General features: G+C 41.7%; 1 protein-coding gene across 2 annotated transcripts in view; it reads right to left on the bottom strand.

Annotated features, from left to right (window-relative positions):
• Nucleotides 1-15431, bottom strand: part of LOC139168006 (beta-galactoside alpha-2,6-sialyltransferase 1-like) — a 63393-nt gene extending 47962 nt beyond the window's left edge. Inside the window, exons 1-2 of one of the 2 annotated variants that reach the window (XM_070753252.1) lie at nt 14686-15431; nt 1233-1368 (exon numbers count right to left, since the gene is read on the bottom strand). The gene's annotated coding sequence lies outside the window, so the exon portion shown is untranslated. The remainder of the gene's footprint in view (nt 1-1232; nt 1369-14685) is intronic. The other variant, XM_070753251.1, reaches the window with a different exon arrangement.
• Between the last annotated feature and the right edge of the window lie 756 nt (nt 15432-16187).

The following is a 16187-nucleotide window of genomic DNA, read 5'->3' as shown; positions in this document are numbered from 1 at the left end:
TCTGCTCCTTAGACTCAGGGTGGCTATATAATAACATATACATGACTTTAAAGTACAACATATAATAATAATAATAATAATAATAATAATAATAATAATAATTATTATTATTATTATTATTTATTAGATTTGTGGTGAGCTGCCCCTCTCCATAGACTCGGGGCAGCTCACAACAGACAGACAAACACAAACAACAGCTACAAAAACTTCCTGCAAGCATGAGATATAACAGCTTTCTTAATGTGGAATTCTTCAGAAGAGTTATACTATTTTGGTCATTATCTTCAGGAAACATAGCCAATGTTGTACTAGTTGCAAGTCACAAAATTTTAATATGAAATAAGTTGGAGAAGAACAGAATACAAATTTTAGCTCTTCGCTACCCAACTGAAAAAATAATATTGCAATATGACCAGTACTTAGTTAAATTCTAAAAACCAGTGTAATGTATATTTTAATTAAATCAAAATAAACAACAAGGCAACTAAAAACCACAAAATAAAGAGCAAGCATTCAGATTCTTATACATGGGCAATTCACAGTAGACCTCTAGGTTTTGATATAGCAACCATTTTCACTTCCACAATACCCCATCGAAGAACCCATTTGCATTTTGCTCACTTACTTTTAAAATAACATAGATGTGGTTGCCTAGTCCTATTACTGAACAACAGTAAACTTCTAGACGTCCTATGTATTCATTTACAATATCTGTAAGATGCCTCAAACAGTTGAGCCTCAGAATTGTGTACAGTGTTCCCTTGATTTTCGCGGGGGATGCGTTCCGAGACCGCCCTCGAAAGTCGAATTTCAAGTAGAGATGCGGAAGTAACGACACCATTTTTGGCTATCGACAGTATCACAAGTCATCCCTTAACACTTTAAACCCCTAAATTACCATTTCCCAATCCCTTAACAACAATTTACTCACCATTATTGCTGGTACTCACCATTGAATAAGACACTTAGTGATCCTGATATTTATAAACATAGTTATTTATTAATAATAATTAATTTTTTTGTTATTTGCAAAAATTATTAGCTTGGCGAAGATGTATGATGTCATCGGGTGGGAAAACCCGTGGTATAGAAAAAAACCGCGAAGTATTTTTTAATTAATATTTTTTGAAAAACCGTGGTATAGGCTATTCGCGAAGTTCGAACCCGCGAAAATCGAGGGAACACTGTACTACAAAATAGAATAACAAGAAATAAAGAGAAAAGATACACACCTGAAGTAAACTCTGGGTCAGAGGCAGCACAGGAATTCATGGCAGTCTCATAGACCTGGCCCAACGTATTCATGGTCCTGCTCACTTGGGGTTACACATTAGACCTGTGTTTGCCTCCTGGCAATGGTGTCAGCATCTGGATTTGGGGGACATTAAAATCATTCCCCTGCAATGGACAGACCACTCTTTTTTGACCCCATGGCAGTGGAGTTCTCTACAGCTTCCCACCGCCCCAGGCAATGGACACTCATCCCAGGCACCTGTTGGATCCTTTGTGGTTTCAGAGAGTGCTTGGGGGTTTCCCCCAAAATTTCGTTACACAGTTTGGCAGAGGCTCTTGTCACAATTTGGACTGAGTAGGTGACAGTGCCTACTATAGAGTGGCCTCTTAGCACAGCGTTTTTTCCCCTCTACCTGTCTTAACCAAAAGCCCGATCAATTGTGGAATTTACCAGTGAAAGGGAGCCGTAGCTAAGGAATGAAAAAGTCACATGCAGCTCCAGAGCCGTGAATTGCTGATCCCTGAACTAGATAGTTCCATGGTTTCTGTATGGGCAGGAAAATTGTGCAAGAGGTAAATTTCTTGATGTGAATAAATCACTGTCTCCTATAAACTTTATGTCTCCTATAAAGTTTCATTTACAATTGAAAACAAACATTATTTATTTATTTATTTATTAAATATATATTACCTTTTTTACCTACTACCCTTTTCCTTGTAGAATGCATTGAATGTCATAAAATGTGTAACAATAAGTCTAATTCGAAAAATGCTATTAAAAATACTGTTTCTTTCTTTTCCTGGTCAGGTGACAGTGCAGGTCAGGTCACGCCTGTGCAGATTCTATGCATAAATGATTCTCACAGAGTCCCATGGTTCACCAAGTGCCTCAGAGAGAGGAAGGGAATAAGAGACACTTAAGCGTGTCCTAGGGCAGTGATGGCGAACCTTTCTTCCCTTGGGTGCCAAAAGAGCATATGGTGTGTGTTGTGGTTAGCTCTGGCCCAGCTCCTGCACCAAGGAATGTGCAGGTGGATGTGGGGGAAACATCCACATGCCACAGGCCTGTTTTGCTCCCGATGGAATCTGACGACGAAGCCTCCTCTGACCAAGGAAGCGTGAGTGACAGGGAAGAGGGGAGTTTGGCAGACAGCCCAGGAGGAGCTCAATCATCTGTATCATCCCTGGATTCTGAACAAGAATTAATGACACATCCACGCATGCATAGAGTGATGCATAGGAGACAACAACTGAAGGATGGGTGGGGCTGCTGTAATTAGTGCTACAGATAAAAGTGCAGCTTGGTGTTTTAGCCTCATGGCAGTTTATCTGATTCATGGTTTCGTCAAGAGTGTGGTTTTTGTGCTGTTCAAGATTGTGTGTGGACTCTCTGGAATTAGAATTGGACTCAATTTACCAGTTATTGGGTGAGCAATTGGACTGCATTTAACCTGTGCCTTGTGTGTACCAGAAAATCCCTTTTGACCTTTAAAAAGGGAGCTGTTTCTGTTTTTCTGTTTATAAAAACTTTTGGGTTTTCCTTTTATCGTGTGATGTGTGTCTTTCTGGACTAATTACCCTGTAATTACGGGCGGTTGAAACACGCTGGCAGAACAGGTGTGCTAATGCTCATGCGCAAGTGCCCACACCCATAATTCAATGCCTGGGGAGGATGAAAACAGCTTCTCCCACCCCCTGGAATCCCTCTGAAGGCTGGATATGGCCTGCTTATCAACTTCTGGCGGGCCCAACAGGCTCGTCTTTTGTCCTCCTCAGGCTCTGAAGGCTTCCCTGGAGCTGAGAGAGGGTAAAAACGCCCTCCCCCATTCCCCCGGAGGCTGTCTGGAAGCCAAAAACGTCCTCCCAGAGCCTCTCTGTGTGAGCCAAAAATCAGCTGGCCAGCACACACATGCATGCTGGAGCTGAGCTAGGGCAATGGTTCACGTGCCAGCAGATATGGCTCCACGTGCCACTTGTGGCACCCGTGCCATAGGTTCACATTCACTGTCCTAGAGGAAGAAAAAGGCTCTATCCTGTGGCGTGATTACTTCCCCCGGATGCTTCCCTGGATACCTTTCCAGATGTTAACTTGGAGAAGGATGAACCAGTTCCAGGCATGCCTGGAGTGGGGTTGGACAACAGAGGAACCTTCTGAAAGTGATTTGGATGACTAGCAGGACAGCCCTGAAGATTCAGGTGAGAAAAGCATGCAGGTACAGCCAGTCAGCAATGAGGAACGTCTTCTGCACCTACATATGTAGGGCAGTGTAAAGGCAGAACCAGAGGAGGTTATTCAGATTACTCATGAGCAGAAAACCTTGTACTTCTTGAAGGGCTGCACTCAGAAGCTAGTTGTTCAGCATAGCAGATAGACAGAGGTGATGCTAGGAACAACACGTTCATTTCCTGGCTATGTGTTTTCTGGTCATTGTGATCCTTGTTTTGCTCTGAATTGACACTACGGCTTGACTTGCATCATGCCTTGTGAAGTCTGTACTTGTATTGTGGGCTTACGGTAATTTTGCCTGTTTTTTTTAATTTGGCAAACTTTCAAGTGCCTTGTGCACTCATTGGCCTTTGCTTTGTATTAGCATTGGTTTGCTTGTGGCTCGACTTAATTTGAACAGTTCGGGGGTTTTGATGGGAGTTGTGGGGGAATATTAATAAAACCTTCAAACCACAGTTATATGTGTGTGAATGCATGAGTGGGGAGGACAGTACATTTGGCAATAAAAGTGGTGAGATAATTATTTCTCCATCCCTGTTACATCTGCAGGTCTGACTGGCAGCCCTATTTAAAATAACCAGATCCCTCTGAATAAGGAGGAACCACAGAGATTGCTGTTACATGAAGTTGCTCAACTCTGCTTGGACTGGGATTCTGGCAGGACAGAACCTTTGGAGGTTATAGGCACATCTGCATCTTGTTATCTGGGAGGATTTGAAGTGACACTCCTTGGGGTTATGAGTCTGGTCACTTGTGTTGTGGATCCATTCTCCATGTTCTTAGCCCCAAACGATGATTTAATGCCTCTCTGCTAGAGTAAGTGCTACCATCTGTCCTGAAGGAGGCAGTGGTCTTCTCAAGAGGCCATCCTGGACCCCCCCAATATTGGAAGTTCATAATGCAACACAAACAGAATGGGTTATTTCTGCCCAAAGTATCCTAGTCTACTGAGAGCTGTGATACAAGTTCAAGTCTTCTATGGGAACACATTCTCTTTGCTGTTTAAGGATTTAGGAATCCATTATCAACATGATCTATTCAGTAGTTAAGGATACCTGAATCTGGATAAAGGTATGTAAAGCTAACAATAACAAGTTCATTTACAGACTTGAACATTATTTAGTAAGAAAAATATTTTTAAATGCTCTTTAATTAATAATGTTTTGAAGAATGTCCAAATAAACTATTCCATAATAGCTCCATCTGTATAGCATCTGCTTTTGTAATCCTGCTAACTAAGGAATTAGTTAGGAAATAATAATTGCATCCAAGACTACACTGAATTTTAGTTACAAAACCAGATCAGTGATATCATGTTAATGGTACTTAGCTCCCGAATAAACAAAAGGCAAATAAGATTTTAAATTAATTTACCTGCAGAAAGCAAATTAAAACAACATGGAAAATATTATATCTTAGCTTACTGAAGGACAAAATTGCTGAACAACTTCAGAATTCTCTTGTAATGCAATAGAGGTCAGTGAAAATCATAGACATTATCTGCAGTTTCACTTTGGACTTTAGTGCATGAAATTGTGTGCTTGCCACAAAAACTGCCACAAATCAATTCTATGATACCATTTTTCCATTTTCTACTGAGCCATGATTACTTGCAAACAAGACCATGTAACTTTCATCAGCTTAAACCCTGTGACATAGATTTGAAATTTTATAGCTTGTAAAATCCATACACTCAATATCATTTATCTTGACCAAGTAAACAGGCATGTCCAATGTAAATATACTTCACCAGAAGAGCATTTCACTCCTCCACCTGAAACAGAATACCCTACGAAACAAGACTTATAATCCTAGGTCTAGAAAGCTTGGAACTACGACACCTTAAACATGATCTAAGTATTACCCACAAGATCGTATGTTGCAACGTCCTCCCTGTCAATGACTACTTCAGCTTTAATCACAACAACACAAGAGCAAACAACAGATTCAAACTTAATATTAACCGCTCCAAACTTGACTGTAAAAAATACGACTTTAGTAATCGAGTTGTCAAAGCGTGGAACTCATTACCTGACTCCGTAGTGGCATCCCCTAACCCCCAACATTTTACCCTTAGTCTATCCACGATTGACCTCTCCAGATTCCTAAGAGGTCAATAAGGGGCGTACATAAGTGCACCAGCATGCCTTCCATCCCCTGTCCTACTGTCTCTCCTATATTTCTTTATATATCCTTCTTCTATTCTTATATCTTTTCTTCTATCCTTTCATTGATATATTTTATTCCTATATCATTTATTCTATTCTTTCATTGATATAACTTACTATGAGTATATCGTCTGTAACCTTCATTATGTTTTGGACAAAATACATACATACATACATACATACATACATACATACATACATACATACATAAATGGCAGATTGTCTTAACCAGGAGACAGCCAGCAGACTAGAGAATAGTCCTCATTCAATCAGAAATTCATTAGTTGTTTATGAGTAAGCAGTTACAGAAATCAAAACGGTAAATAAACTAGGGGAAGAGAAGGACTTTGCATGTTGACTTTATTTCTACCGTGTTTCCCCGAAAGTAAGACAGTGTCTTACTTTCTTTTTACCCCCAAAAGCCCCACTACGTCTTACTTTCGGGGTATGTCTTACATTGGAAAAAAATTGAAAGGGTCGCATTCCCGAAGGCATCTCCCCAGAGTCCAGAAGGGCAGCCGCGGGACAGGAGCCTCGTGAGCCCTTTTCCAAGTTCAACCTCAGGGCTCCAAGCGGCGTGCACACGTGGAGCCACAGACGCGTGTCGGGGAAGCGTGTGTCTGGAGGGGAGGAGCTGCTCTGCGCAGTTGGGCAGCCCCACCTGCCTGCCGGAAAGGAGGTGGGCGAAGGAGGGCGCAGCTCCGGCCGCTCGCCTCGGAGCTGGTCGGCCTCGCTGGCCGCTTGCAGCCGAGCCTCGGCAGGACTCGGTTGCTGGGACGAGCGCCTTCGCTGCAAGCCGCCGCCCGCTTGGCTCGCTTCGGACCAGCGCCGTCCTTCGCTTTGACAAGCCGGGGAAGAGGCGGTGGCGCCGCGGCGAGGGGTGCGCGGGGAGCTTGGAAGCGACGTCATCGGGCTCTCCCCCCCGGCAATACCCCCGTGTTTCCCCGAAAGTAAGACATATGTCTTACTTTTGGGGTACGGCTTATATTAGCCGACCCCCTGAAACCCCCGATCGGGGAAACAGGATATCACTGTGATCCTCTTTCATCTACTGCATGTTCACCATGCAAAACTGAGTGGCAGGAACACAATGTACAAAGTTAGTGAGTGCTTTCTTGGAAAAATAAAGATGGAAAATAAAACCAGCAGCAAGAACAGCCTCTTGTGAGACTAGATATTCTTGAAGGACTTTTCCTTCTAATTGGGAAGACAGTAAACTTCAAACTCTAAGAACTCACACACCTGATCAAACATAACTTCAAATAAATAAAGCACCTTTTGTTAAAAAGAAAGCAACTCAATAGAAAAGAAATGAAAATGTAAAGAAGCACTTTACAAGAACTAGTGAAATAATTAGAAAGTATCATATGTTTGAATTTGTGATATTTGAGATTCATAAGATAAAGGTGTGGAAGACAAGCTGCAAAAGACAACTATGTTAAGAACATAGAAAACTTTCTAACATCTGCACTACTTGTTGGTTATTCTGACAATGGAAGTGGCTCTTGAAGAAACTTTACAAATTGCTAGATTTCTGAAATTGACCTTCCTAGGATGTATGACAAATATCTGATCCATATAACATCAAACTCTACCTTATCATTTGATAGCCCATATTTTACAATGTGTATGCGTAATAGTTTTTTTAAAATCTTACTTCATTTTTTGAATCAACCAACCAATCAACCTACCAAACAAACAGCCAAACCAACCAAACAGATCTTAGGAAATTACAACATATAATCAGGTGCTTTATAAAAAGCTGTTGTTCAAATAAAAAAATCACATATATCTATCTGAGTAGCTTGAAATTTCAGCAAAACAATGGTTAAAATCTAAATTAGTATCCCATCAAGCTTACCTGGGCGTACACTGTAGTCATGTAACAACCAAACTGTCATCTATCAGCAGTGAAGGGCTACCCAATTTTTTACTACCACACTGTGGGTGTGGCTTATGCAGGACACCCTGCATTTTCTTTCAACATATTTCAGTGCAAATTGGGTGCTCTGGGGTGGAGCTCCACTTTTGCTATCCCACTGCTTCTCCCCCCCGCCGGTCCGGGCAATAGTCCACTCCTGTCTATCAGTTACAGTAGAATAGGGGTGTCAAACTCAAGGCCTGGGAGCCAGATCCATTCCATAGAGTGCTTAGATCTGGCCCACAGGACCACTCTAGAAATAGTGAACGACCAGTCCGCGAGACTTCTGCCAGTGAAAACAGAGTTTGCGAGGAGTGCATGCGGATTTCCTGAGCTCCATTTTTGCTGGCATAGGGTTGTAGGAAGCCATTGCAGCCCAAAATGTAGCTCATGAAAGCCGCACATGGCCCCCTACCTAGCTTAGTTTTGCTGGCAAAGGGCTGCAGGAGGTTGTTGCATCCGAAAATGGAGCTCAGGATTTCGTTTTTGCTGGCAGAGTGCTTGGGCCACCATTCTCCCACCCCTGGACATAAGTGACACCACCCTGGCCACACTCACCCCAATCCCCCAAGGTCAAACACAACTCTGATTAAATTGAGTTGGACACTCCTGCTGTACAATAAATGTGTCAAGTGATTATTTTAGATATGAGCGTCTCCATGATCAATTGGACATCTTAAAACTAATAATGTGGCTAGCAGAGAAGAATGTGTTCTGTGTAATTTCAGGTAACAGTGAAAACAATTATGGTGTTTACTCTGTCATTGAAACCACAGTGTAAGTTTTACAGTTTTGAAAAATAACAGGAAATTGAACAGAAAAAAGAAAAACAAAGTAAGAAACAATCACGAGCTATTGTAACTTTGCAACCTCTTTCAATTGCAAAATGCAAAATGGAACCTTTCTCTTCCTTCCTTCCCTCTTTTTCTTTCTCTCTCTCTTTCTCTCTCCTGTCCTGTCCTCTTCCATCCTTTCTCTCCCTCCCCCCCATTTTCTTTTTTTTTTCTGATTCTGAATGGATACAATTTACAAAACTATCAAAAATCAGAAAAAAACATGTTCTGTGATAATCAAACATTTTAAATGTTACTTTTATTGATTATATCAGGGGTCCCCAAACTTTTTACATAGGGGGCCGGTTCACTGTCCCTTGGACTGTTGGAGGGCCAGACTATTAAAAAAAAGTATGAACAAATCCCTATGCACACTGCACATACCTTATTTTAAAGTAAAAAGCAAAATGGGAACGTACTATTTAGAGGGGGGGAAGAAGTCTGAAATTCATATATGTTTATGTTTTGCTTTTAATTTTCTTTTGTTAACATCTGATTGGCTATACAAGGTTTTCTTGGCTTATAGAAAAATGTATAAAGAAAGAAGGAAGCACTTTGGCATAATGGTTAATAAGTTGGAAATATAATTGGTGGTATACTTTTTGAAGGAACATTAAGGAGGAAATTTAATTAAAAGAAAATAAATATAACTGGATGACAAAATTAGAAAAAAAACTTTTGCAACTCTTTGATGATTGATATTAGTTACTAACAAAATACCACATTTTATTCATAGAAAATTAGATGGTACACTGTGTTGTTTGAATGTATGTTAAGAGGAACCCCCCCCAAAACAGTCTTTCCTTCCTGTGTCCCTCCATTCATTTCATTCTTCCTTCCTTCCTTCCTTTTCCCTCTATTTCTCCTTCCTTCCTTCCTTCCCTCCTTCATTACTCTCCACTTCTCTTTCCCTCCCTCTCTTTCCCTTTTCTTTCTTTCTCTCTCTCTTTTCCCACTCTCTCACAAAACCTTCTGTGCCCCGTCATGCGCCTTGGGGGGGTGGGGGGTGGGAGAGGCTCCGCTGCGAACGCCCAAATTATCAATCTGTATTTAAAGTACGCTTAATGTTTAACAAAACCAATGTTTAAAAAATATGAGAGAATTCTTGAAAAATGAGAGGATTCCAAATAAGAAGGTGGTTTTTTATGAGGGTATTTTTTTATCCCCACAAAATATCCTGTGAGAAAGCCTTTTCAATTTAACACATAGTTGAGACCCATGTAATGTGATCACTTATTGTTTCAACGAACAATTCCAATACAGTGATACCTTGTCTTACAAACTTAATTGGATCTGGGACGAGGTTCTTAAGGTGAAAAGTTTGTAAGATGAAATAATGTTTCCCATAGGAATCAATGGAAAAGCGATTAATGCATGCAACCCCAAAATTCACCCCTTTTGCCAGCCAAAGTGCCCGTTTTTGCGCTGCTAGGATTCCCCTGAGGTTCCCCTCCATAGGAAACCCCACCTCCGGACTTCCGTGTTTTTGCGATGCTGCAGGGGAATCCCAGCAGGGGAATCTCAGCATTGCAAAAATGAGCACTTTGCTGGCAACGGAAGTCCGAAGGTGGGGTTTCCCAGCGAAGGGAGCATCAGTGAAATTGCAGCATTGCAAAAACACCAAAGTCCTCGAAACCCCACCTCTGGGCCTCTGTGTTTCTGCGATGCTGCAATTTCACTGAGGTTCCCCTCACTGGGAAACCCCACCTCTGGACTTCCGTTGCCAGCAAAGCACTCGTTTTTGCGCTGCTTGTATTCCCCTGCTGGTATTCCCCTGCAGCATCACAAAAACACGGAAGTCCAGAAGTGGGGTTTCCTATGGAGGGGAGCCTCAGGGCAATCCCAGCAGTGCAAAAACGGGTGCTTCGCTGGCAACGGAAGTCCGGAGGCGGGGCATCCCAGCGGCGGCGGTGGGTTTGTAAGGTGAAAATAGTTTGTAAGAAGAGGCAAAAAAATCTTAAACCCCGGGTTTGTATCTCGAAAAGTTTGTATGACGAGGCGTTTGTAGGCACAAGTCTACGCTCACCGCTTTTTCCCCAGGGCGCCACTTCTGCGCGCAGGTGGCGAGGTCATCCAACCGCTACCTCTTGTTTCCTGGGGGGGGGTGCTTCCTGTTTCTTCCCGGTGGCGGGAAGAATATCAGCAGGAGTGGGTGGGGCGTGGTCCCCGGACACAGCTGGAGAAGCCAGGCGGGGCTCAGATCTACTGTCAGATCTACTGTTTCGGGCAGGAGAAATGGTGCCGGCTCTACCACATGGGGTTTGAAAAACCTGTGCGGAGTTTGTTTTTTGCCTGCGCAGCCACGCGACCACACAGGCTAGAGGGAACACTGGCCAGGAGCACAGGATGCACTCACCTGGGGGCCGGATAAATGGCCTCAGCAGGCCGTATGCGGCCCGTGGGCCATAGTTTGGGGACCGCTGGATTTTATTGTACATCGCAAGAGATCTTCTCAGAGGGAGATGGGCAGTTAAGAGATATAATAAACAAACAAATAAATGAATAAATAAAAATAGGTATTAGCTATTGAGTGATACTTTTAAAATGGTATTTCACTACACAAGGCATAATGTATACCAGGTTGTATTCCTACAAGATATATACCTGACTTTGAATATCTGTGAAATTGGACTTGACATTCCCACAAAATCTTTTAGTCGATCAACCAATCTCAACACACTGTAAGGATATGAAGCAAGTTGGAAAATTCTGTCATATTTTCCAGGATTTTCCTTAACACTCATTTGCTGGAGTGATTTGTGTGTAAAATCTAGCACGGGACTCAGCTGCATACTCAAAGACCATTAAGAATTTGAGAAAGCATGGATCTGTAAATATGGATGTGAAAAGCTTGTAGTCTAGAAATCTGCAACTATCTAACACTTCGTCAAATGTCTCATTAAAGCACTTTTTATTTTATTTTATTTATTTATTTATTTATTTTGTCCAATACACAATGAGGGCTTTAGTGGGCATATATCTATATACACATAGTAAAATACATGATGAAGGTTATAGAGGAGATACTCATAGTAAAATATATCTAAGAAATAATAGAAAAGAAGATATAGTAATAGAACATATAAATGAAAGAATAGAAGAAGAGATATAGGAATAATTTTCTTATCTGCTTTATTCTACTAGATTGACACAGACTTCAGAGGATAACCAGAACTGCAGAAAAAACAATTGCTGCCAACCTACCTTCCATTGAGGACCTGTATACTGCATGAGTCAAAAACAGGGCTGTGAAAGTATTTACTGACCCCTCACATCCTGGACACAAACTGTTTCAACTCCTACCCTTAAAACGTCACTAAAGAGCACTGCCCACCAAGATAACTAGACACAAGAACAGTTTTTCCCCGAACACCATCACTCTGCTAAACAAATAATTCCCTCAACACTGTCAAACTTTTTACTAAGTCTGCACTTCAATTTCTACTATTTTTTCTCATCATTCCTATCATCCTTTTCTTCCCACTTAGGACTGTATGACTCTAACTTGTTGCTTGTATCCTAAGATTTTTTATTAATATTGATTGTTTCTTCATTGCTTATTTGACCCCTATGACAATCATTAAGTGTTGTAGTATATGATTCTTGACAAATGTATCTTTTTCTTTTATGTGCACTGAGAGCATATGCACCAAGACAAATTCCTTGTGCGTCCAATCACATTTGGCCAATAAAGAATTCTATTCTATTCTATGTGAAGAGCTTCTAGTCTAGAAAACTACAACTATCTAACACTTCGTCAAATTCCTCATTAAAGCATTTTCTCATCTGCTTTATTCCACTAGTTTCCAATCTCCATAATTATCATGTTACAATTTTGCTGATACTGTTATCTAATTAAATATTTGACTGAAATAAATAAGATTACAATAATTATTCATATAAATAGGAAAGTAATCATGCTATGTATTATTGTGGGGATCTTAACTCCCATTGGGACCAAACTTTGTCTGTGAAAATTAGTACCTAAATTGCTTTCTAAACTGTATCTAAAACTGTTGCCATCTTATGCATTGCCTAATACTGTATGGATAAACCCTATTAAATGAAACTAAATTTATTTGTGCCCGTATTATTTAAAATGGCTTGAAAAGTACATTAAAAAAAATACAAAAATATAAATTTGTTTTATTCCAAATTTCAATGTATCACTTCAACTCTCAGACCTTACTATTTGGCAATAGGAGATGTCAGTTCAATCCATTTGAAAGCAAAATGACAAGCATCCAAAGTCAGAAAAAAAACACATCGTCGATTTTACAAATTAAGCAAGCAATCTAAATTCTATATGATAATGTTTCTTTTTCTTGGAAACAATGTGGATTCTTCTGGATTTCTGAACAAAAGCAGCAAGTTCATTATCAGCAAATACAGTACAGTATATAACATATATTCCAATAAACATGTAAGGCACAAACATCATTGTAAGGAATATGTAAAGAATATTCCAGGGCAAGCAGATCCAATGGTTTATGCCCTTTGCTTGTAAGATGTAAAGAACCAACTTCCTGCTCTCCAATATCAAACATTGCACAAAACAAAACCATGAAGAACATAAGATACCTATTTTTTAATTATACATCGCAAGGAAACAAGGATCTTCAGGAGAAAACAGAAATATTATTTGTTCCTCTTATCATGTCAGTAAGTTATTCTTTTCTGTAGGAAAAAAAACACTCAATATTTCCAGTTCCAACGCTGTTCACCAAATCAGTACCATAAACAAATTACCGAAAGGCTAAATCTGGAACTATAAGTAGGATTAATAAATAAATAATTAATAAATAAACTTTTTCACTTTCAACTCATCCATCCACCAAGTTAATTCAGAGATACTGTACTTGTTTCTGAATGGGCTTAGTCAAGAGATTCAATTGCTACTACACAGCACACTGTACAGGCAATCTTATGAATCTTGTTCGGAATTGGGTTTTTTGGGGGGGCTCTTTAACTTCCTAGCTCTATTTACAAAGAGTCATAAAGATTATTGCCATCAAGCCTAACAAAGTTGCCATGGCAAAATGAGAAGAGAGCCAAAGCACTTGTTAATAAGCTAAAGACAACTGAAATGTCCACACACCCTGAAATAATGCTAAGCCTTTCATAAACCGTCCTGGTATCAGTTGCTTACTCCAAGGAAATATTCCCCCAATCCTCATTGCTACCTGGGATACACTGACCCAAAACAGAAGCATCTCATATTAATAGAATAGAATAGAATTCTTTATTGGCCAAGTGTGATTGGACACACAAGGGATTTGTTTTGGTGCACATGCTCTCAGTGTGCATAAAAGAAAAAGATACATTTGTCAAGAATCATGTAGTACAACTCTTAATGATTGTCATAGGGGTCAAATAAGCAATGAAGAAACAATATTAATAAAAATCTTAGGATGCAAGCAATAAGTTACAGTGAAAACATGAGATTGGGGGAACCCTTGCCATCTCTTTAAATAGGAATGCAGCTATAGGTCACACAAATAAATCTGGAATAAGATTCAGGAAAGGAAGATCAAAGCCCCCCCCCCCCACCAAATGTGAAATGTGGTTATGTCTGAATTGGTTGACTGGTTTTAACATATTGGGGTTTTAGTTTGTAATTCTTAATTAATTAGATTTGTTATGCATTGTTTATATTGTATCTTGTGAGCCGCACGGAGTCTTCGGAGAAGGACAGCATACAAATGTAATAGAAACATAGAAATATAGAAGATTGACAGCAGAAAAAGACCTCATGGTCCATCTAGTCTGCCCTTATATTTTATCTTAGGATGGATATATGTTCATCCCAGGCATGTTTAAATTCAGTTACTGTGGATTTACCAACCACATCGGCTGGAAGTTTGTTCCAAGCATCTACTACTCTTTCAGTAAAATAATATTTTCTCAGGTTACTTCTAATCTTTCCCCAACTAACCTCAGATTGTGCCTCCTTGTTCTTGTGTTCACTTTCCTATTAAAAACACTTCTCTCCTGAACCTTATTTAACCCTTTAACAAATAATAATAATAATAATAATAATAATAATAATAATAATAGTAATAATAGTAATGGTAATGATGATGATGATAATAATAATAATAATAATAATAATAATAATAATAATAATAATAATAATAATAATAATAAACAAACAAACAAACAAATAAAGGGAGCGATGGCGAAATTACATCTGTCGCCTATTGGAACTGGCAGAGCAGAAACCATCGAAATGGCAGCTTCAGCCGGAGAGAACGGCAAGGATGAGGGCAAAGAAAACACTTTCCTTCCTTCCTTCCTACTCACCCCTCTGCCAGATAGGTAATCCAAACGAGTGTGCACGTGTGTATGCGAAGAGTGATGTTTCAGAAGTTGTTGCTGGTTTTTTTTTACTCACTTTAAACTGTTGCATCTGCCCCGTTTGTTGTTATTGCTACTGGTCGGACTGCTGCTGCTTGTGGCCGCGGCCCAAGGAGTCGCCCTGTCGCCTGCGCGCCTTCCCTCCTTTGCTTCTTTCCTTCCTTCCTTTCGCCCCTTCTTTCCTTCCTTCCTTCCTTTCTTTTGCCTTTTGTTACCGCCTTGCAATGCGGGCGTTGAAAAGCTGCGTCCCGGACAGCCGCGGACGCCTTGCGCCGTCGTGCACAAAGGCTGCCCGCCTGAACGAAAGCCTGACCCCCATCGCCACAAAACACACACACACACCCGGCTGGGGTGAGGAAGAGGGCGGTGGGTTGGTAGCGGGGGGGGGGATAATGCAAACGTGAGTCTGCGCGCGGATGTGTTTGTGTGTGAGCGCAGGGCACCGGGTGTGTCTGGGCGAGTGGAGGGGCGCGCGCAGGGGGCAGAGCCTCATCCAAGGCCGGGCGAAGGGAGGGGAGGGGGGGAGAAACGAGTCTTCGCCCAGGAATACAGAAGCTGCCCCGCTTCACGATTCTGAGGCGCTTCCTTCTCCTGCCCTGGCGGGGAAGTGGGAGTAGCGGGGCTGCCCCATTGTCTCTCCCGACTCCAGCTCGCTGCAGCCGGCGTGCCTCCCGCCGTTCTTTCCCACGCCCTTCCTGCCCTGAACCCCACCAGCCTCGCGGCTCCTTCCAGCCGTTCCCACGTGAGGTCCGGAAGCCCCGGTTGGTTCTTCGGCGAGGCTGGGACGCAGAAACGCTGGGGCCGAAAGATAAGAAGCACGCGTCCAAGATGGGTGGGTAGGGGTAGAGATCACAATTCGCGGAAAGGACGGGGGGAAACACACACACACACACACACACAAAACGGAGCAGGACGAGAGGGAGATGGAGAAGAAGTATGAGGACTAGCGGCTTTGGAGCCCTTTTGGAGCCCCCGCCGGCCGGGCGCGGGGGGTGGTGGAGGATTTGATTCGGCGTTAAACTGGGCTCTCCACGCGCGCAGCGGCGACTTTGCGCCGCGTCTTTTGCAGTGGAGCGTGGTGACCCGACCCCCCGCCAAAGAACGGGATTGCGGGTGTGTGTGTGTGCGTGTGTGATTCCACTTGATGAGGTGGTGGTAGAAAACCGCATCCGAATCGCGAATTGGATCAAAATTGGTAGGAAAAGGAGTGTATGGGTGGTGGCGGCAAAGAAAGTGTCTGAACTTGTTTGGAGTTTCATGTCCTGCCCATCCATCCCCTTGCTCCCCTTTATCAGGGATTTATAAAACTTTTGCCAGACCAATCCTGTCTGGAACCCACACTGGAGCCCATCTGTCTGGAACCCACACTGCATTTCCGACAGAAACACTCTAGAAAATGTCCAGAGATACTTTACTAGAAGAATCCTCCACTCCTCCACTCACAAGAG

The sequence above is a fragment of the Erythrolamprus reginae genome, chromosome 5, assembly GCF_031021105.1.
Source record: "Erythrolamprus reginae isolate rEryReg1 chromosome 5, rEryReg1.hap1, whole genome shotgun sequence".
NCBI lineage: Eukaryota > Metazoa > Chordata > Lepidosauria > Squamata > Dipsadidae > Erythrolamprus > Erythrolamprus reginae.
Note: the sequence above shows the minus strand (reverse complement) of the source record. Positions and strands in the feature narration are given on the sequence as shown.